The sequence below is a fragment of the Hippopotamus amphibius genome, chromosome 9 (genome assembly GCF_030028045.1).
Source record: "Hippopotamus amphibius kiboko isolate mHipAmp2 chromosome 9, mHipAmp2.hap2, whole genome shotgun sequence".
Taxonomy (NCBI): domain Eukaryota; kingdom Metazoa; phylum Chordata; class Mammalia; order Artiodactyla; family Hippopotamidae; genus Hippopotamus; species Hippopotamus amphibius.
The window spans coordinates 126,004,060-126,027,979 of NC_080194.1; positions in this window are offsets into that span (position 1 = coordinate 126,004,060).

The window sequence follows — 23,920 nt, forward strand, 5'->3', positions numbered from 1 at the left end:
ATGTTCCTTCTCAAACCTCCTCCTCTGAACATGTGGTATAATGGGTGAGAAGATACTCTATATGTGATGAATCATGTAAAAGTAAAGGGTTATTTATTTTTTTTTTGCCATTCCTATTATGAAATCCAGCTTCTAGGAGTAATATGAATGAGTTAAGAGCACAGGCTGTGGAGCCAGACTCTCCAGGTTTGAGTCCTAACTGTGACACTTCCTGTCTAGCTGTGTGACCTTGGGCAAGTTACTTACCCTCTCTGATGATCAGTGGTTTCTCCTTGAGATGGAGCTGTGTTAGTATCTCTCTCAGTGGATTGCTGTGAAGATACTAAGATAATGTGGGCAAAGTGCTAGCAACAGTGCCTGGCTCATCGTAACTGCGCCATAAATGGCAGCTATTGACGTTGTTGATGTTCTTTTTTTATCCAGGGTGTGCATTGCTTTGTCATTCTTTGCCTCCTCTTTTATCATTCTAGCATTTCCAGGTCTTCAAGTTTGCTGCCCTCTAAGAGGTACAACATTTCTGTGGCTGTCAGGACCTATCTAAAAACTGCGCATGTTATGGTGGTGAGGATGTTATGTCTCCCATCATCCCAGAAATTGATTAATTTATCCTTCCACAGATAGCATTTATTATATAAGCTTTTCTTATACATTTAATGAACTGTTGTAAAAGTCCTTTTAAAAAGGTATTGTCATTGTAACTTTCCATCGTAACTTCCTTGCAATACAAAATACTGTGTGTCTAGCCCACTGAGAATTAACTTAGAATGCTCCTATGACTGGGATCCACTTTAAAAACATTGTGTGATTGAGGCTTAACACCATGTAACAATCCTTCTGGTTTCTGGGAGCGAATTCAAGCCTGGTAATGCTATTAAGGAAAGGGAGAATCATATGTATTTTCACGTACGGGGTGATATCTCGAAGGGGACAAGATGTGGATATCTCCACCTTAGTATATGGCAGAAGGGGGGATACAGGAAAGAGATAGGAGCTACAAGGTTTTCATCCCAGACTTTTCTTTGCTCTGCTCCATCACTCACAGAGTAGGTGATTGTGACCTTGTGTGGGTTATCTAATATGTAAAGGTCTTAACACCATCATTTCCTGCTTCACGTGAATTGGAGAGCCTGGAGTGTCCCTTACCTACAGGGCTCCAGCTTTTCCCTAAACATACCAGTCAGTGAAGGCTCTACGAAGCCACGAGGAACACTTGCTACATTTGCAGAGAACTCCTGTTCTGTGCCAAAAGCATTGGACTATGTTTCTCCGTGAGAGAAATAGGAATGATCCTCAGGGAGCTGGAAGTCTAGACGGGAAGAGAAGCGTTGACCAAAGAAATGCACAATGAACGCGTGACCGAAATGGAGACACGTACCCTAAAGGAAAAAGAAAAGTTTCTTTGAGATAAAAGCAAGTGGAGCACACCAGGCTGGGTCAGAAAATCATTTGTTTATGAACAGGGGTGCTTTTTTTTTTTAGGATTTACGCCTCTCTGAATGAAGAATTTATTCAATGCAAAAAGCAAGAGAAATTATAATGGATGCCAGAGTTTTAGGGAAACAATTCTTGAAGGTTCTAAAGGGATGATGCCACAGGTTGATCCATGCTTTCAGTGCCTTCTGATGTGAGAATGCTTCTTGTTTCCCTTTTTAATACCAATCTATTAGTGTAAAAGTCTAGGAGGAGATAATCAAAGATATTGTCTCCATTTGGAGGCACCAAGAAATACAAGTCTAAATCCCAATAATGCCTGTTAGAAATGTGTTTGTCACAGTTTCAAGCCACTGAGAGGGGGATTTTATTTACTTTACCAGCATTCTGGTCTAAGAAACTGGATTTTAAATGAATGTAGAACATAGTGTTCCTTTGTCCTGAGTATTTAAAAATAGACCATGAATTTCTCCTAGGGCATCTTTCAGATATACTTTAGCAGACCAATGACGGCTGTTCCCAGGACGGAATTTAATCTGAAGCAAAATGAAAATTTAACAAGGTGAGTTTGTTTGGGTTAAAAGTGCCTACTCCTTTCAGCTCATCCAAGATTATTCCTGGTTGGACAGTTTCCCAAGACAGGCTGAGCTAGTTCCCAAGAAGCTATAATCGTCAGTAAAGCATTCCGGAGTTCAGGTTTCTGTTACTATTTTTTTCTGGCAAAAGACTAGAAATGTGAATTTACTTACCCATTGTGTCGGGTAGGTTTGACCTGGCATATTTTTACACTAGGATGCTTCTGGGCTGAAGACGAAGGTTTTTTGCTTTTTGTTTTTTCTTCCCCTTTTGAAAATTTTAGGGTCCCAGCAGTTTGCTGCTCTCTGCTGCCCCCTGTTGCTTTTGAAAGGGAACAGCTGGCTTTCCACTCACAGAGGTTCTTAAAATAACCCTTGCTAAGAGCTTCATGTGAGGTTGATCGTTGGGTTTTTGGTTTCATGTGAGCATGGTTGATCTGTGAAACTGACTTTTAAGTAAAAGCTGAGCTAAATGAGGAAGAAGGCACCTAGCAATGGCAGGAGTCCTAGAGTTAAAGGACAAGAAGGAATTGGACAACTGTGAGAGCCCCTCTCCAGCTGGCCCCATCCAGCTCCTTGCTGCTGCGCTTTGCTGCTTTAGGGTCCCAGTCCTTGGCTCCTTATACTTGGACCCCAGAATCAGGTTCAGCTAAATGAATCCCTTAAGGTCCTAGTGTGTTTCAGGTCCTGCTCTAGCTGCTGGAATTTCCAGGAAGGAGATAGAATAGCCACATTAACACTTTGAGTTCTGGAGTCAGAACATGGCTTGGAATCTGAGCTTTGTCTCTTGCCAGTTGGATAAGTTACCTAAACCCTCTAAGCCTTAGTTTCTGCATCTGTAAAATGGGGATTATAGTAATTGATGCATGGGTTGTTGTGAGAAGCAATGAGATTTATCATTTATTGTTCATGTACTAATGTCAGGGCATTTAAAAAATTTTATTGGAGTATAGTTGATTTAAAATGTGTTTCTGCTGTACAGCGAAGTGAATCAGTTATACACATAGATATATCCATTCTTTTTTAGATTCTTTTCCTGTACAGGTCATTACAGAGTATTGAGTAGAGTTCCCTGTGCTATACAGTAGGTCCGTATTAGTTATCTATTTTATAGATAGTAGTGTGTATGTCAATCCCAATCTCATGTCAGGGCATTTTTCAGCACTGTCCTTCCATCATCTTTTGAATCTTCGCAACATTCCTGTGAACTATGGTCCGATGATCATCCTCATTTTACAAATGAGAAAGCAGAAATTTCAAAAGATGAAGGAATATGTGCAAGGGTAAGCATAGTATCTGCCTGGAGTTTTGTTGGTTTTCTTTGAGCTGCAAACAGCAGAAAACCCACTAAAAGAAGCTTCTCTTTAACAGGAGTTATCTCACTTAATGATTCCTGAAGATAAGCAGTTTCACAGTTGCTTACTTTAGCAGTGCAGTGATTTCGCCAAAAATCCTATGTGCCTTGTATCTTTTCATCTCCCCATTCTCAGCCTATAGATTCTCAGGTTTGCCTCCTTATAGTGCAAGATGGCTGCCACAGCTCCAGGCATCATGTCCTCATACAACCACATTCAAATACAATAAAGACACTTCTCACTTTCAAATCATGGGCAAGCCCTGAGCAAACTTCCTTTTAATCTCATTAGCCAGATTTGCATCACATGCCCATGCCTAAACCAATCACTGGCAACAGGAATAGAATGACCTGTGCTTGGATTAATCAAAAGTGCCTACCTGGGGAGGGGCCACCTTCTCTGAGCACACAGAGGGAGATCACTCAGATAGCACTGGGTCTGAGCCAGGAAGAAAGAACTCTCCAGAGGAGGGCTGCTAGTTGGCAACCAGCAGGGTCAACCCCACTTAGCTGGATCCACCAAGGCTGGCCCAAAATCCCATATCCCACAGATGGCATATGAATGCCTAGCTCAGAGCCTGGCATGTGGTGGTCCCTCTCTGCAGGTTACCCAGTGTTGCTGGAATTCTCTTCACCCAATTGCTGTTCTCAAGAGGGGAAGGCAGACACATAAGAAAGTGTCTTTTATGACATGCAGAATGTATTGTACCAGTTGTAGCCACAGACCTTTATATTCAGAGGTTCAATCGGGTTTGGCCCCTAGTGAGACTGTTTAGATTTGCTTTTTTTTTCAAACCAGGTGTTGGTTCTGCTTTCTTGCCCTCTTTGGTCTGAATCTCTAAAGTCCAAAGAATCCCTCTCCATCCACCTCCTTTCCTCTATAACCCCAGTATAAACAGAAGAATTGACTCAGTGGAAACCTATGACCTAATTTAGAGAATGGGTCAAGAGGAAATTCCCCAAAGGTATTTGGGGCATTTTCCTTTTGACTTTACCCTTCAAAAATGATGTCACATTTTAGAAAATGAGTAAAAGTCCAGTCGAGTGTAGTGGTTAAGATATCCTAACTCTGCCACTTGTTACCTTCTGACCTTGGTAACTAGTTAATTGATCCTTTGGGCCTCAATTTTTCCATCTGTAAATGGGGCTAGTAATAACACCTCTCCAAACCCCACCCCCCCACACACTCTCCCGGTACTTGAGGGTTGTTCTGAGGAGTGACAGAGATAATATTTAAGTACTTTCACACGATGTTCATAAATTTGCCATGTTCAATAACCCTCCCTGTTGTTATTGTTTCTGAGACTTTTTGCCTTAAAAGAACGAGGGCCCTTTCTGAAATAAATTGGTGACTCAGAGGCAAACTGAGCCTGTTCTCACTGTATTCCCATGATTATTGGTCTGGATTACTTGGCTGGGGGCTAAGGTCAGACACTGCAGGGTGTTTCAGGGGGCCCTGCACCCGGAAGCATCAGCTTTCTTCTGCATATGCACCTGGGGATTCCACAGGTGGGGAGTCTGAGACTCTGAACCACTGATTCACTCTGACCTTGAACTGTTTATTTGACTCGAGGTGGTTAATGGCCAGACAACTGCTCTGAGATGATATCTCAGTTTCCTCTATGTTTCTTGTGAGTCAAAAAAAAAGTTGATAGTGATCAGAATTCATTTGCAGAATCGGTGTCCTTTTCCCCAGTGAACTTGTCAGAATTCACTCTCAGCTTGCTTGCTTCATTCATTCACTTGTTCAAAAGTATTTCAGGTGCAGGACTAGGGGCTGGGTGAGAATGGCAGGTGCCATGGAGCTTATTGTCACCCATCGTTCGTATTCTTCCCCCATAGTCTTCCGATCCAGAGCCCCTCCTACTGGTAGACCTGCCCATTTAGTTCATAAGAGTCTCTTGGTCAGAAATCTAACTCTCAGGTTCTACCTGGATTTTAGGACACCCTTGGTTCATTCCTTCTGATGGCCTGAATATGGGCAGCCTAAGCAGTGCACTGAGAGTGTGTGTGTGTGTGTGTGTGTGTGTGTGTGTGTGTGTTGGATACAGTAGATCTCAAATCCCACCTTCCCCAAGAGGTGGTGCCGTGCCCATGACATTCATTCTCCCTGAACTTCATCTCATCTTTGTAAGGTCGAAGTGCTGATTCTTACCTGATAATAACATGCACATTCATAGGGTTTGAATTTTGAGATTGAATTGCTGGAAGTGAGCCATCCTGTGCCATTTGCCATGCTGATTGTCTCCTGGGTGTTAGGCCCTATACAGCCTGCACTTCAGATCCTTTCTACAGGTGCTCGGCTGCCCAGACTTCCTCTATTGAGGGTTTCATCAACTCCGAGGGATCAGTGGTGGACTGCCTTTTCCTGTCCTTCTGATATTGCTTGTGACAACAGCATCCCAGTTCATCGAGCACTGAAGTTCTTTGAATTTCTGCTTAAACATAAACCAAGAGCAAGCGTAGAATCTTTAGTATCTGACATGGGACCCTCAATTGGCTGAGCGTAAGACACTCGGGGTGGGGGTTTCATCTTCATGATATCTGAACACACATCAGGGAGATCATCTCCTCTTTCCCAGTAAAAGATGGCCTTTTGAAGAGCACCATCTTTCTGTGTTGGACGTAAATATGTGTCTAAATCCATCCCATCGCCTTGCACTAAAGAGGTGTTCGGCAGGTATTTATTAACCTAAATTGAATAATGCTCAGTTCGAGTCCTTTGCCCTGAAGCACTGTTCAGCTGAATGTAACACAAAAGAGACAGCAGGTTATCATTCATTCTGGCTTAGAGACTTTCCTCGTTAAAGTCTTTCTGACGTTCGTGGAAAAACCAGGTAGACTTGCTAGAGCACGATGAATCTGGGAATGGAGTTGCTAAGCTGTAGCAGCAAAACAAGCAAGAGGAGCTCTTCTAGCACCAGGCAGGTACACACTGAGTGGTGATGTGGAGAGAAAAGTGCAGACGTCCAAAAGGCCCCAAAAGGAAGGAGGCAAATTTGACAGAAATCCAATTTCTGTCACCAAACTTAGATTATGAGATGAAAGGCTAGATTTATGAGGATAGATGGACTCTCCCCGGGTATTATGACTTTGGAACTGCTGCCAGGTGAAAAGTGGCACATTTTTAGGGGAATTTAGGTCTAAGGAAAAGGCTTTTCCTTAGGCAGGAATTAAAACACCCACCAATCCACATTTTTGTGCTTACGGACATACATGCACAGGCAAGCTTTCAATTAACTAAAAAGTTCTGACTTAATAGCCATGTTTGTATAGATAGATAAAGATATGATAAAAGAAGTTCAGGTTCCAGCATCCACAGATAACCATTGCTAACATTTTCTAGCCTTTTTTCTTTACGTGTCCATACATATTTGCAAATTTGGGATCACTGTAAGTTGCTTTGTCTTTACTTAAGATAGCACGAGCATTTCTTCATGCCCTTAAATGTCCTTCTACTATGTAATATTTTAAACATTCTATTGTATGGATGGAGAGTAACCAACTAAATCCCCTTGTTGGGTGTTTAAGTTGTTCCGCATATAAAAGTGTGCGCATATGTCTGTGTTTAATGTTTGCTCCACCCCAAGCTTATCTTCACAATTTCAGGACCAACCACAGCAGACCTTTTCCCAGGTGAATGTCGGAGAGAAGGGGTTCACATTCTTCTTAATTCAAACTTACCATAGGTAACAAGGGTCGTGGAACCTAATCCTTTGATTTATTCTATCAGAAAATGTGTCTCCTAGTTAATAGCTTTTTTTTCTGTTTTTTTTTTTTTTTTTTTTCGTTTTCATCCTGGTTGCATCAGATGGAGCATATCTGTTTTTCTTAGGAACATTTCTGCAACTAACAAGCAATATGGAACATGTGGTCAATACGGGCATTTTTCACAGATGCCTTTTTGTCACACAAATGGGATTAGCCAGAGACATGTGATTCATCTTGTACTCTGATGTGGTTTCATAATCTTCATTTGTCTATTAATAGGAGAAATTCTCTAGATGAGTCTTTCCAAAGATATATAAACATACAAATTAATCATTCACATTCCCATCCACCATCCAACCATCCATACATCTATCTATCCGAATATCCATTCATCCATCCATCCATCCATCCATCCAGCATCCAGCCATCCAGCCATCCATCCAATATTTATTGAGTACCAACTCTGTGCTGGGCAATGAGTTACATACTGCGACAAAGACGTGAACTAGGTTGCATCCATTTGCTCACAGCACTCACATTTTTAACGCAGGGTTCTTTATGCCAAGGTTCAAGGCCCTTTGGGGGTCCATGAACCTCCTGAAATTACTTGTAAATTGTAGTATATTATATATAAGACCTATATGAGTGTAGATTCCTGAAAATGGAATCTGATTCTTCAGATCCTTAAAAGGCTCCATGATCCTAAAAAGAGTGATACTTAGGACTAATTATTGGAACAGACCACCAGGTGATCAGTTGCAACATGGTGTGAAAATTGCTAAAGTTGAGGCATGGATTCTGTGCTACAGGAGAACAAAGGAAGTGGATCCTAATTCACTTGAGTAGCCTGATATTAAGGGGGAGTTCCTTGGGGTGGTCAAGCTGAGTCCTGAAGGATGACTCGAACTCGTATAGATGAACAAGTGCATCAGGGAGGCATCTGATCTGGGCAGAGGGAAGGACACATGCAAAGGCCCAGAGGCTTAAGAGGTTTGGATACAATTAAGAAACATTTAGTCAATTTGGTGACCAGCACATAAATGGAGGGTTCGTGGGGGAAGTGAAGGAACTGAGCGTGTAGAAATTGGTAGAGACCAGATGCCGAAAGGCATTGTAAATCTTAGACAGAAATCTGCTGGAGACCTTGGACAACTTTTTAAGATTTTAAGCAGTGACTCCACAAATTTGTCTTTTGAGTGCAAATATTTCTGGAGGGACTCTAGTCTCATCAGCTCACGATTTAACTAATGGCCCCCTGACGGCTGGGTCAGGTATGTGTTCTTGGAGGATGAGGCACTTGGGGACGTGGATGTGGAATGGGCGATCCACTGGAAAGGTAGGTGACAACCTTGCCAACTTCAGGTTTGGCAGTTTACAGAAATGGAGAAGAGCCATCGTGTTGAGTCCTTCCTAAGGCACCATCCACTTTCCATAAATCAGCTCATTTAATCCTCTTAAGAATTTACAAAGGCATAGATTGTGAATTAGTTTCCTATTGCTGCTGTGACAAATTAACACCCTAGTGGCTTGAAAGAATACAAATTTATTATATTATAGTTCTGGAGGTCTTAAGTCCTAAATGGGTCTCCATAGGCTAAAATCAAGGGATGGGTGGAGCTGCAGTCCTACCGGAGGCTTTGGGTCTGGTCCATTTCCTTGCCTTTATCAGATCTTAGAGGCTGCCTTCGTTCTTAGGGTTCAGGATCCTTTCAAAGCCAGCAATGGCGGCTTGAGTTCTTCTCATGTCACATCTTTCGGATGCTGACCTGTCTTCTGCCTCCCATGCTTCAGGACCCATATGACTGCACTGGGTAATCCAGGATAATCTCCCTATCTTAAGGTCAGCTGATTAATAACCTTAATTCCATCTACTGCCTTGATTCTCCGTTTTTCTGATAAAGCAACATAGTCACAGGCTTGGGGGATTAGGACAGGGTCGTCTTTAGGAGGCCATTACTCTGTAGACCATACACTGTTATCTCTACTAAAGTCACACAGCTATGGAGGGTCAAAACAGAGATTTGAACCCTGATGTCTTTGGCTCCAGAGTCAGCCATGATAAAAGGTAAACCTTGGACAAAAGTTAATGATCAAAGACATTTAGGTCTTCTCCTCCTTTTAGGTAATTTATGTTCTGTAGAGAGTTTTTAATTTGCTTTTTAAAATAATCATCCTCCAAATTACTCACCCCCATGCTGCCATTGAAAAGACCTAATAGGTGCCTGGGAAACCTACTGTGAAATGGATCTTCGATTTTGACCTAAGCTTCGTCCCCATGACATATCTAACTTTGTCAGGGGACAGACTGTGCGTAAATGTGCTTGCCATGGATTAGAAAGACCAGACGCGTCCCTTTGGTAGCATCTTTTCTTTTTATCATTCCCTGAGTCACCATCCAAAGGAAGAGAGGCTGTTAGGGATGTGATTTTGAGAAGAGGTCCATCATCCATTCAGTTTCTTTTAACCCCAGATGGTATTTCCTAGTAACAAGGAAATACTTAGGCAGAGGGAACAGTTTCTATGTAAAACCTAAAACTCTTGGACTCACAGAAAAAGGCAGAATTCATCAGACTAAGAAGTCACCAAGGGAGAAACTTACATGCACACCAGATGCTAGAATACCAACCATAGCAAGCATTCCACTGGAAGCTTGAAAGGAATTATTTTAGGACAAATAAAAGAAAGGGCTACTTTTGAAGCAGGTAGGTCATAGCTAAAAGCTCTGGAGTTAAGCTACTTCTAGTTTCAACTCCAGGCTCTGCTCCTCTAACAGTTTAAAATCATGAACACAGTGTATTACCCTCTCCACATATCAGTTTCCCCATCTGCAAATTGGAAATAATGATAGTGTCAACCTCATAGTATTGTTGTGAGCAAAACACCCAGTAGCCTCTTTGGCACATGGTAAAAACCTGCCCATGTATCCATCTGTCCATCTGTCCGTCCGTCCATCCATCCATCCATCCATCCATCCATCCATCCATCCATCCATCCGTCTTTCCTTCCATCCTTCCATCCATCTATATTACATATCATTATCCTCATTATTATTGGAGGTTAATGACAGAAATCAGATTTAATGAGGTTTAATGATTGAGGTCTGTCTGTCCATCCATCCATCCATCCTTTCATCCATCCATCCATCCATCCTTCCATCCACCCATCCTTCCATCCATCCTCCTATCCATTTATATTGCATATCATTATCCTCATTATTATTAGAGGTTAGTGACATAAGTCAGGTTTATTGAGGTTTAATGATTGAGGTCTGTCCATCCATCCATCCATCCTTTCTTCCATCCACCTCCCTTTCATCCTACCATTCATCTATATTAGATATCATTATCCTCATTATTTTTGGAGGTTAGTGACAGAAATCAGGTTCAATGAGTTTTAAATGTGATTTTTGTCATTTAAAATGGTTGAGGTCTGTATGTCCATCCATCTATCCACCCATCCATCCATCCATCCATCCATCCATCCATTCATCTACCGTTCTTTCCATCCATTCACATTAGATGTCATTATCCTCATCACTGTGAAGGTTAGTAACAGAAATCAGATTTAATTAGATTTAAATAAACTCAAGTAGATTTGGATTCCTTTCAAAGTGAAACATTTAAAATAATTTTTTAAAGTGAATGTACAAACAAGTGATGTCAAGATGGTAAATCCTTCATAGATTTCTAAGTGAAGTAGGGGGTGTTTAGAACACCTCCGCCGTTTCTAAGAGTGATATCAAGAAACTCAGCCACCTCACTCTTCCCACAGACTGTCCGTGTACTTTATAGGGAGCAGATTGGACTCTTGCTGTTTAGACATCCGCCAAAGTGTTTTCACCCTTTTTTTCTTGCTTTCTGAGTTCTTCCGCACCAAGGAGAAGGGCTGGCAGAATTGGAAGTGAGAGGAAGCACTTCTGTCTGCCATACATTTTGGAAGACAGACACCTCTAACGAGCTCGTACCTGATAAAGTCTCTGCCTTTGCAAGGAGCTTGGTAACCAGCCAGCACCTTACTTTACCTCTGATTAGTCCTGCTCTGAGCTTCTCTTCTGAAACTGAAAGGAAAAAATAAAAAAAAGAAAGGTGAGATAGCAAAGCAAGTCCAGAACTGAATGAGGCAGAGGGGCAGACTAATGACCTGCCTGAGTTTGGAATTGTTCCGGAGACTATCTGGTTTTCATGGTGATGTACATGAAAGTGTGTCCACAGTTAGAGTAGCTTTCTCTCCTGACTGCCCTCCTCCCGGCTCCAGATGAAGTTTAGTCTCCAGTTCCTTGCCTTTGAGCTTGGGTCCCAGACCCCAGTCACCCACCCCCTAGTGGAAAGGATTTTCAAAGAAGCCTGGCCTGCCCCAGAGCTGGCCGTTTTAGGGTGTAAGACCTTGGGGGAGATGAAAACATCATCATGTGTCATTTGCCTTTGCCTCCATGTTGCCATGGAAACAGAACATGGCTTGTTCATGGTAAACGACCTTGTCATTGCTTTTGTATATGCTCTTAGTTATTTATAACCTGATGGAAGGGAGTCCCAGGAGAGGGGCATTGTTCTGCTTAATTGTTCCATGGAGGAAGGAGAAAAATTTTGCCCCGGAGAAAAGGAAAGAAAAACATATTGAAACAAAAACACATGGATAGATATCCTCCCGGAAAATCACCTCCCAAATGCATTTTTGCCTTGTTTAGGACCATGTGTACTTTCACTGTGTTTGTTCTCAAAATTTATTCTGGGCGTTTTATGTAACCATTACAACATTTTCTCAAAATCCCTTTAGAACTGTTAATTCCCTTCATATCCTTTGCAGAATGTTCCCTATAGTTGGTTAATATTTCATCAAAGGTTTTGGAATTCTAGACTGAAGCTGTTTTGTGAATTCCCTACCCCTCTGATGGCCTTTGAGGAAATTCTGGATCCTTGGTTTGGAAGCTTTTGGATTGCATAAACCAATATAACCTTTTCCCATGATTTGACACAGTGTCATCAACTTCATAATTTACCAAATAAGGATTGCTTCAGACCCTAACCATCGGCTGTCTGTCTATCATCACTTCATAAAACAGAGGATGCTATGTGAGCTATAAAGAAATACTATAACAGATGATATATTTGGTCATCTACTGTATGTCAGATCCATTAACCTTACTTCTCCAGGCATGGGCAATGGGCCAGCTGCATCAGCCTCAACTGGAGAAGAGAGAGGAATGCAGAGTCTCAGACCCCTCCCCAGACCTACTGAACCAGCACCTACAGTTCCCTGAGGCCACCGGGTGACGTGAATGGGCATTAACATTTTAGAAGCCTTCCCCTAGAGAAATGGGACTCCACTTTGTTAGAGGTGCAAATTCGCGGATCCTACTCAGACCTGTTAGATCAGAATCTCTGGGGGTGGAGTACAGCAATCTGTGTTTTAACAAGCTCTCTACATCAGTGGTCCCCAACCTTTTTGGCACCAGGAACCCTTTTCTTGGAAGACAGTTTTTCCAAGGACTGGGGGGCCGGGGGATGGGGATGGTTTCAGAATGATTCAAGGGCATTACATTTATTGTGCACTTTATTTCTATTATTATTACATTAGCTCCACCTCAGGTCATCAGGCATTAGATCCTGGGGGTCGGGCATCCCTGGCCTAGATGACTCCTATCAACACTAAAGGATGACAAGCTGTGGTGCAAAGAAAGAGCTTTCATTATGCTCATTTGGCAGATGAGTGGAAGGACAAGTCACTTCTTCCAAGTGCTTAGTAAGGGGCCAAGTGAGGGTATGAACTTAGTATATGTGAGTCTGGAGTCCATAGACCTAACCATCAGGCTGTACTCCCACTATCTCTTTGAGCTCTGTTCTCCACTGCACTTAGCACTCTCCAAAATCCTTATTGATTTATTTTCTCTCTCCCAGCCCAACACTGGAATGTAAGCTCCTCGGAAGTTCGGGGCTTATCCGGCTTGCTCACTGTTGTATGGCCGTTTGACATCCTAGAAACTGTAGCAAACGCCCGCCTCCCCTGGCGGGCTGGTAAACCGCAGGTGGCTGGCCTCCACCCCCGGGGGTCTGATTCAGCAGGTCTGGGCGGGGCCCCGAGACTCTGCATTTCTGACAGGCTCCCAGGTGGTGCTGCTCCTGCTGCTGGCCTATAGACCTTCCTGGGATTAGAGAGCGTTTATGCCATTTTTCAAAGGCAAGAGAAGTGTGTCTGTGTGTGGGAGGGGGAGAGGTTGCCACCACTTACTTTGTGCCCGTGCTGCCCTTGGTCGTCGCCTGGCATTCTACACACTTTGCAAACATCGCCTCATTAATCTTCCCTGCCCCGGGAGGGCCTGTGTAACGGACACTGGTGCCTCTATTTCACAGATGGAGAGGCAGCGGTGCTGAGGGAATGTGACAGGCCCAAGGTCACATGGTGAGTCCCCTGAATGAACCCAGAATAGAAACGCCGCTGCCTGCCACAAAGCCCTGCTCCCCTCTCTCCCGTGAACCTGAGAGCCCCCAAGCCTGCAAAGCCTCTCCATGTTCCCTCCATCAATCCCACTTGCACTGCCTCCCAAATTAGCTTTGTCCCACCCTCAGGAAACGCAAGGTCAAGGTTAGCACGGAGCACCTTCTGAGTTCCTTGTAACTTGGACTCTGGAATGATTCTAAGTCAAGAGCAATTAATTATAGAAACATCCGTCCAACGGAAGAGCTGCTTGAGTCTTGTGCCTTTGCTACCACAGGCTGTCCAGGTCCTCCCTATTTTCTTTTTCTGCACAGGTTCAAGAGTTCATGCATTCCTTTCCACTGGCGAGTTGATTTTTGAGACACTTACTGCAGGTACAGATGCTCAGACACCAACTCAGTCCTAGAAACCAGAATCTGTGAGGGTGGAGTCCAAGCACCCATTTCACTAACAAACTCCTCAGGTGATTCTGATGCAAATGTTGCCTGGAAAATTCCTAAGTAGAGGTGGTGGACGAGCTTTCAGGAGTACTAATAGCTATCTTTCCCAGATACATGGTAAACAATCAGGAGGGCTCTGGCTTGGGGCTGGGGGAGGGCTTGGACTGCATTCTCTAAGCCTCATTCTGTGGTTCTCGTAGGACATGATTTAAATCAACAGAGGATGGACTGGGTAGGCGGGTTCCTGGTTCTTCATTAGGCAGAGAATGTTTCTCCATCTGGTTGAGAGTCTGTCACGTTGTATGACTCTAGTGGGTGATGTGTTTTGGAATTTACATAAAAGAAAGTTTGGTTTAACCCATTTTTTTTTCTCATTAGCCAGCACTCATCTGGAGGAATGGAAAAATCCATTTGGTTGAGTCAAAATATAAATTGGCCATTGTAAATGTTAATATGGTCCACCATCTTTTCGTTTTTTTGTTTTGAGTTGAACTATAGTGTTGGTCTGCATTTTGGCTCAATGTTCATTGGAATATGGGCTATGGGAACCCAAGCTACAGTAAAATTGGCATGTGGTTTGGTCCAATAGCCTATGTAGACATGGAAGGATTAGTTCTGACTGCCTCCATGGTCATTTTAAATATTTAGTCAACTTGAATATATGATTCCATTCATATGAAATATCCAGAATAGGTAAATCCTTAGAGGAAGAATGCACATTGGTGGTTGCCAGGGTCTGGGAGAGGGAGAAAATGGGGAGCGACTGCCTAAAGGGTTTGTGGTTTCCTTTTGGGGTGCTGGCAATGTTTTAGAAGTAGTTGGAGGTAGTGGTTGTACAATGTTGTGAACGTATTGAATCTTGCTGGATTGTTAACTTTAACACAGTTAATTTTATGTTATGTGACTTACACCTCAATAAAAAATAACAATAAAGCCACACAACAAAAATGAAACAAACTCTAACCCCACGGGGCGCATCCTTCCATTTTCTCAAAGAGTTCACCCTAATTTAAGGGACCATTAATAACAAATCTTTTACTTCCCTATGAAAGGAATTCTTTTCCCTTTGCCTCATATATCCTCATAGTCAATAGGTATGAATCATCACCTGTACAGGCAGGTGGTGTAACAGCATCATTTAGGATCCAGGAGCCATCTTTAGGTAGGAAAGGATGTATGAAAGACTTGGGAGGGTCGCAGTTTTATTCTTTTATAAAAAAAAAAACAAAACACTTGAATGTGAGGGATCCTTTAAGATAGTCAACTTCAGGTTAATCAAAATGGGAAGCGGGTATTATCTTTTCACGCCGTTCTAATATGATACTTTGGTAGATCTAGGCTTTCTCCCCTCCTCAACCCACCTTACACACACCTTGCAGTAAATATACTTTGATTGATGGTGCATTTGAAGTCCAAAGTAATCAGTTTGGATTCATTTTATTCTTGCATGATAATGGATATTTATTGAGTCCCTACTGCAGATCCCAAACTTTACATGTGTTACCTACTTTTGCACTCCTGTGACACCATGACACACGGACTATTATTATCTCATTTTTTAAAATGAAGAGACCAAGACTCAGTGATCTTAATGAACTTGCCCAAGTTAATAAAGCTAGTAAAAATAGCAGGGCTGCAGTTAGAACCCTGGGTGATATGAACCCTGCAGGCTGTACTCAACATTTCCATCTTCTGTGGTCCCTGATGAAGAGTTCTTGAGGGATAGCTATGTGGACGGACTTCCCTACAGGCACAAAGCGGTTTTCTGCTCAAAATGATCAACCTCATATTCCAAGGTATGGGTTCCTCCTAAAGAGTTTTAGGGTCAGACCTCAGTTCAGCCCCAGTTCTACCACTTACCAGCATTTTGGCCAAGCTCTACAAAACCATCTTTGCCCATTTTCTTCCTCTGTAAAATGGGCATAATAATGACTTCCTCGCAGGGCTGTTACAAGAATTCAAAGAGGTGATTACTCTGAGAACACCTGAGATGGCTGGTTCCCCAGGGTGCACCTTCTCAGGTCTTGAATCAGTGGCCACTCAGTCAGCATAGGCTTCTGGGTCTCAGACCCTCTTTCTCCACTGAATAATGTCTGCAGACAATTGTAGAAGTTAAAGAGCATTTGCCTGAATACAATATCCTCATCCTGAACCGAGAAGTTCTTAGCATCCACATGTGAATTTGGTTTTTGTCACAAAGCAGCTGCGAAATGGCTTTCTTTCAGTGTAACAATTTTTTTTTTAATTCTCTGCTTTGCAAAACATCATTTTTATAGTTCAGAAACTGACTCTCCCCCAATCCTGCACACAGTCCACAAGCTTCCCTGGCCCTGTCTTCCTGGGCAGTGGGACCGGCAGGAGCAGGGTGGCCATTCCTGGGAAGTGATTATTCTGTCAGCCCCAGGATGAAGTACCTGGAATAGCCTGGCCTCTGGGAGGCCCAGCGTGTGAGGTGATTGTTTCAGCTTGAGCACATTCTTTGAGAGATCTGCATTTCTAATAATTAAGACCCAAGATGCCGTGGCTGTTGCACAGGCTGCATGTTGTGGCAGAATGGCCCAATTTCATTTCCTCGTAATTAAAGTATTCTGAACAGCAGTGTGAGTTTTGCCCTGAAAGAAGTTATTAGGATAATATGCCCTTTTCCAGCAAAACGATACACCCAGAAATGCATTTAGTTAAAACCTCTGGTGAGAAAGATTATTCTCTCCCCCTTTATTCTCTCTCCCTCCTTTTCCCCTCCCTCCCTCCTTCCTCTCTCCTTCTTTCCCTTTTAGACAGAAATGTACTGAGGCATCATTAGGCCTATAGTAAGATTTCATTCATTATATTAAGGAGTGAACTACAACACTGTACAAAAACTGCATTAAGTGATCAGACTTAAGTTGGTGCCTCAGTGTCTGCCCCTCTAAGTCTTAGAAGGGCTCAATTTACAACAGTACAAATCATCAAATTGTAGGTGAACTGTTGAGGGTGTCTTTTTCTGCATAAGGAAAGTTTCCTATCAGGCAGGTAGATCTGGGTGAAGAGCTTAAGGATAATTTTCTCTGCAGATATTAGGGATCCTTAAAGGCCCTCTCTCTCAGTCTCAGTCAATCTCTCTCTCTCTCTCTCTTCCTCTCACTTTAATGTGAAACATTGACCTCAGATATGGCTGTATTCTCCCAAATTTTATAGGAAGGCTATTGAATCATTTTTTCCTTGATTTCCAAGTTTGCTACTGTAGCCTTGACTCAATGAATCACAGCTATCCAGCTGTATCTCATGATTTTCATCCTAGAGGGGATTCTAGTTCCAGGACCAGGTCAGTCCTTTCCAAGTCTTGTGTCCTGAGTTGTAGGACTGAGTTGGCTTTGGAAGTGACTTGTGGACGTGTGTTCTTTTAGAAGGAAGTAATGGTAGGTCTTTCTCTGCAAGTATCTTAGTGTGTTCAGGGCCATAGGGACCCTGGTTCTTAATTCAGTCTTTTAGTAACCATTGTTATGGGCAATCAGGGTGTGTTAGCCTCTGTTGGGTGATGAAGGGGATTGAAAGTAGGGGGTGGAGTTGGCTGCTGCTTTAGGAGGTAAGTGACATCGTTGTCCTTAGCAGGTGGAGAAACGTGTCACGAATGTGAGAACAAGCAGTGTTTGCTCCACGGGCAGTGGAATGGGCCAGTTCAACCCGAGTCATACAGCCTGAGCTGAAGAAGAGACTTGAGGGCTGAACCCTTGGGTTTAATCTCGTTTCTAATTGTTACCCCCGTTGAGACCTTGAGCAAGTTACTCGCATTCTCTGGACCTTGGTTTCCTCTTCTGACCAAAGATTGGGGAGCGGGATAGTCATATTATAGGGAAACAGGATTAGTCAAACTGCTGCCGTATTTTTATTAGTAAGTATGCTTCCCCCTTTCTGCTCTGTCCTAAATTGGGAGAACCATTCCTTTTGACACCGGACGGTTCTCCCTCACCCTGTGTGCTCTCAGCATGGTGCTGAGAGATCGGCCTCTGTGCACTGATGCTGAATTGAAACGCAAGAGTTTTGGGTGAAGTAGAAGAGAATAGCTTTATTACTTTGCCAGGGGACTTCTGCTCTCCAAAACCATGTGTCCCAGCCCAGGGGAGTTTGGTGAGGAGTTTTATGGCAACAGTTTAATGGTGGGGTTGCTGATATGATTAGGGTGTGTGTAGGGCCTGCACTCCTCAAATCTGGTCTCAGGTAATCTTCTTGATGAGCTTCTCTGGTTCCTTTAATATTGCCACAGAGGACCTTTCTCTGGTGTGAAGAATGCTGACATCTTAAAGAGCTCAAAGACATTGTTATCAGGATCCCTTGAGGGGGAACCAGGACCCTGCCCAAGGCTGCACTGTTGTTTCCTGGTGGCCCCTCCTTTATCTTTGCATCCCTTCCCTTCCCAGATTAGCAACTGTTCGAATCTGCCCTTTGGAACTCAGGGAAGGTCATGGAGGCTAAAGTCAAGAAACAGGGGACAGAGAGGATTCTGTGCCCAGGTGCCCCACAGGGTCCTGCTTGGTTTCAATCACATGCCCTCTGCTGTCTCTTCCTACCTCTTTCCCTTCCCTCTCCAGAATTTCAACCCCCTGATACTCACCATATTTGAATCTTCCAGCCCAGGACCCCCAACTGTGCCTTGACTCCTAACATTTACAATTTTTACTTTCCCAAACCTTCTAATTAGGGAAACAGTAGGTTTTATTTTGTGCATTTGATATGCAACTGTGTCATCTTTTTCCCTTTTGATGTCTCAGTCACTCCATTTAAAACCTACTCCTCTGGTCTAAGGACTATAACTTATGGATACTCTTTCCATTACAGCATTCAGAGGGACCCTTGTAACTTAACGCATACATATCTGCTTTCAAGAGCCAAGTGACAGGGACTCCCCTAGTGGTGCAGGGGTTAGGAATCTGCCTGCCGATGCAGGGGACACAGGTTCAATCCCTGGTCCGGGAAGATCCCACATGCTGAAGAGCAACTAAGCTCGTGTGCCACAACTACTGAAGCCCATGCACCTAGAGCCCATGCTCTGCAACAAGAGAAGCCACCACACTGAGAAGCCAAGGCACCACAACAAAGAGTAGCCCGCGCTCACCACAACTAGAGAAAGCCCGCATGCAGCAACGAAGACCCAACGCAGCCAATAAATAAATAATATATATAAATAAATTAATTAATTAAAAATGTAATATTAAAAAAAAAAGAGCCAAGTGACACCATCTTGGAAATAAGGCATACCAAACTAGATTGCTTTAAAGAGGTATAATTTACATAACATAAAATTTGCCGATTTTAAAATTCAATTATCTTTAGAAAAGTTACTACCTAATTTTAGAATATTTCCATCTCCCTCAAAAAATCCTTCCCCCATGCCTGTTTGCGGTCAATCTCTTTTTCCACTCTAAGCTCCAGGCAACCATTAATCTATTGGGTTGGCCAAAAAGTTCATTTGGCTTTTTCCATAACATCTTATGAGCTTTTTGACCAACCCAATACATTGTAGTAGCACTAGTCACAATAGACAAAAAGTATAAACAATCCAAAAGTCCATCAACTGGTGAATAAAGAAAACTCACCACACCCACACAATAGGATACAATTCAGCAGAAACAAACTACAAAGAGCTAAACAAACAAACAACAAATCCCAGAATACTAATATAAGCTACTATATGGATGGATCTCAAAAACATGCACACATTTTGCTAAATGAAAGAAGTCAGATACAAAAGACCATATGCTGTACAGTAGAAAATACACCTCGACTTTCTGTTTTAGGAGCCTAAACTACTCATTTTTCCATTTTGACTGCTAAGGGAAGAAATCCAGAAGTCAGGAAGGAGACAGTGGCTTCGCTTGAGCCAAACAAAAAGGCCCATCATTCCTCTTACCTGTGTCTTGCCTTACTTCTCAAAGCCCATTTGGGACCAAGCTCCATTTTTAACTTAATATGCTGGGGAATATATACCATGTCTGCTTGGACCTGGTGGCAAGCAGAGATGTTGAAGCTGATCATTTGTTTTAAGCATAAGCCGTTTGTAATGCATGATTCATCTCTTGCTAGAAGGTACTTTGCACTTTTTACATATACCATGATTCAAATTGTGACAACATTCATAGCTCAGAAAGGAAAAAAAATAATCAGAGGTTTATTCATCAGAATTTTCACGGATTCCACATTTATGGAATTGTAGATAATACCATCTTAGGCTATTTTAAAGTAGCATCCTGGGGAGAGGGGGGTGTTGGTGTGCTGATGTAATAAGCAAAACAAAGACAAACCAAAGAATTAAGTTGTTTCAGAAATGGGCAGATAAAGGTCTCCTAAACTTCAATAGTTATTTTCACTGACACCATCTTTTATTTTATTTTATTTTATTTTTTGTACCTTTCTTTTGTTTATAAAATAGCGTATATGTGTGGAGGAGAATTTGGAAAAAAGAAAAAAAAACTATATAAGAGAACAAATTCCCTTGCAAATCCTTGCTATTGTGGATATTCTCTAGCATCATTCTGGTGGGTCCCCTTTGTATTTACTTTTTTCTCTGTGTATGTGAGCACTCAGGTATTTATTTAATTGGGCTCAAGCTATAGATATTACTGTGTCCTGCTGTTGTCACTTGGCATTTTATTATGAACATTTTCTTCCACATCATTGAATATTCTTCAGGAGGATAAACTTAATGGTCCATAGTAGCCCAACATTTGGGTGTGCCATCACACTTACCATTCTCCATCTGTTACACACTAATATTGTTTTAGTTTTTTTTTTTTTTAACTATAAAAGCTGCAGTGGAAATTCTTGAACAGAGATCTTTGAGCACATCTCCACTTCCTTTGGGAAAGCTCTTAATTGGCTCAAGGTACAGACATTATAAAGACTTGGAGTTGTCACTGTTGATTTCTTGACTTTATCCAGTATTTGATAATTCTATGCTCTTATAAGCAGTGAATAAGAACTGCCCCAGCATGGACAAATGGTTTGACATCGATGGGAGAGGGGGTAGTGGTCCATGGACTTCCACTGAGAAAGCTGGATTAGGAAAACCTCTTCATTGTCAAGTGGTGTGCTCCATCACTCGTGGAAGCATACTCACCATCAAGTAATTAAAATGCCTCTCTCCCTATTTAAAAATTCTGCAACCACTGTGGATCATGCTGTTCAAAACATCCCAGTAAACCAAACATTATCATCAGCATCTCTGGAGAAGATTTGGTTCACCTAGCTCCTCCCATGCTGCTGCAGAGATGCACACAGTCCTTGGTAAGTAATGGTGTGTCTTTGCTGCTTTGGTTTCTAGTTATGGATCTTGCCATAGGTTTCTCCTGGGACCCACCGGTGGCCTTTTTGTTCACCGGGGTCTGATGATCTCCCAGTTCCCTGGCGACAACCACAGTGGGTCTTTTCAGGAAGGTCTGGCAATCTTCCTTCTCTCCATCCGTGAATTGCTCTTCCAGGTGAGCCCCTTTCCTTACACAACTTCAACAATGTTGCTTCTTTGAGGTGTACTCATCCACATTCTCATTCTCAGGGAACATGTCCTTGTGGGTTTTTTTTTTCTTTTTTTTTGCTTTAGTAAGACACCCTTCTCTCTTCTGAAGCTAAACAAACTTCAGAAGTGTCAGGTTATTGCTAAATTTGTCCCCTAGTATTGTCGCATATATTAATACCCTTTAAATATTAAAAATGGAGTTAGGTATTACTTTCTAGGCAATTTTAATCCGAGTTGCACTCAACCTAGGATGGATGGATGGATTGATGGATGGATGGATGAATGGATGGATGATATGTTCCAGGTCCCACTACCTAGAGCCTACTTTAAGTGCTGAGAAGAAGATAGTTTTTAGTTGATACTGTAGACTAATGACACCACCAGTTCCATGGAACTTGAACTCCAATCAGAGTATTTAGCAATACTTACCCTCAAAATCATTGCTTCACTTGCCTTACTAATTAGGGATAAGCTTGAAAAGAAAAAAACCCTCAGCTGTTATGTTACACACAGCTACTATTTTCTATGGATTATGGTGGAAATAATAGGCTCACTCATGATATAAAGGTTTATTGTATCAAAAAGAATCAAATATCAAGTGAAGAGAGTGACCAGAGCAGCTGTTACTTCTTAATATATAGGAATGCAGTGTAATATGCATGGCTTGTGAATTCAATGCAATATACGTCTCCATCATTTTGTAGACCAAAGGTTTTGCTCTTTGTGATACAGAATCATACAGGGGGCATTGTCACAGTATGGTTATGGGGAGGACGCTGGAATCAGTTTTCTGAGTTCTAATGACAAGTTTGCCATTTGATGGTCACGTGACAAAGGACCAGTGTTTCCTCTTCTGTGCAGTAGAGATCCTAACACCTGAAAGGTGGTGGTGGTGTGAGGACTGCTGAACAGGGAGGGCCTGTCACATAGTAAATGTTAATACATGCCAGGAGGTGGTGGGCTATCATATGTCTATCATTGCCGTTACTGTTGCTCAGTAGTGAAGTCTGGGATGGAATAGAAAGGAGGCACCTGGGAACTATGGTGGGTTTATTAGTTCCCTGTTGCTGCTACATCAAATGATCACAAAGTTGGTGACTTAATCCAACAAATTTATTCTCTTGCTGTTCTAGATGATAGAAGTCAGCATCCCAAATCAGCATCACTGGGTCATAGTCAAGATGCTGGCAAGGCCGCTCCCTTCGGAGGCTTTCAGTGGAGCACTGCTTCTTCCAGCCTCTGGTGGCTGCCGGCATTCGTTGGCTTATGCTTGCATCATTCCAATGTATGCCTTCTTCATGCAACCTCCTCCCCTTCTGAATGTGTCATATCTCCCTCTGCCTCTCTCCTTTAAGGACACGTGTCATTGGATTTAGGACCTATCCCAATAATCCAGGACAGTCTCCCCATCTAAAGATCCTTAATCACATGTGCAAAGACCCTTTTCCCTTATAAAGTAACATTTACAGTCTGTAGGGAATGGGACCTGATAGCTTTGGGTGGCCATTTTTCAGCCTAATACGGTAGGTTAGAAATGAAACTTGGTTTCCCGTTTCACAAGGATATGGGTCATCTTGGAGGCTTTATGTCGTCTGCAAAACTGATGTCAGTATCCGCGTGGATGTTTTTTGAGTAGTGCTTTTTGTTTTCTGCAATCTCCTCGCCCCTTTCCCCTTTAATATTTGAGTAAAGCTTATTTTATGAATAAAACTGCCTGCAGCGAAAAAGCATTTATTGATCATCTGTGGATCAATATGTAATATTTATATTTCACTGGATCTTCACGCCATATTTCAGGTTTTGCTCCTCTGTCAATTTTGAAATGATCTGTGCTAATTCCATATTGGGAAGACCTGGGTCTTCTCTACCAACTTAATTTTGTCTTCTCATTCTGCGAAAAGCCTTTCTTATCACCCCAGGGGTTGCCAAGGGATGTTTTTTCACTGGTGAGGCGTAATATAGTTAGTCGATGATATATTTGTTGTAAAAGATTTCTTTTCCATTGTAGTCCAAACTTAAATTTCCCCAGTGTTCATTTGCTTTCTCTATTTTTGAGTGCACTTAAAAATACATTTGCAGTCACGATTGCCTGGGTAAGTTATAAATCCTAGATATTAGAATTTTTATGCTTTAGAAATAATAAATGAGGGCTTACCAATTAAAGATAAAAAATTACTTGGCTGGGGATCGTAGAATATTTTATCAGTATTATTAAAATTTAAGGGCAGCTGAAATGCCACAGGAATCTTTGTACAACATTTTAGTTTAAAAAGTTGGCTTAGGGATAACTTACATTCTTTTCTTCAATTTTACATCAAACAGGATATATAAATTTGAAAAAAGAGAGCATCATTCTTGTTCAGTGGATTCAAATATAGAGTTTTGCACCAATGGAGCCGTATGATTTTACCCTTTATATTTAGAAAACGCTTTTTTGTGTATCTTGGATTCCTAATAATACAGTTTGGATGTTCCCAAACTAATGTTG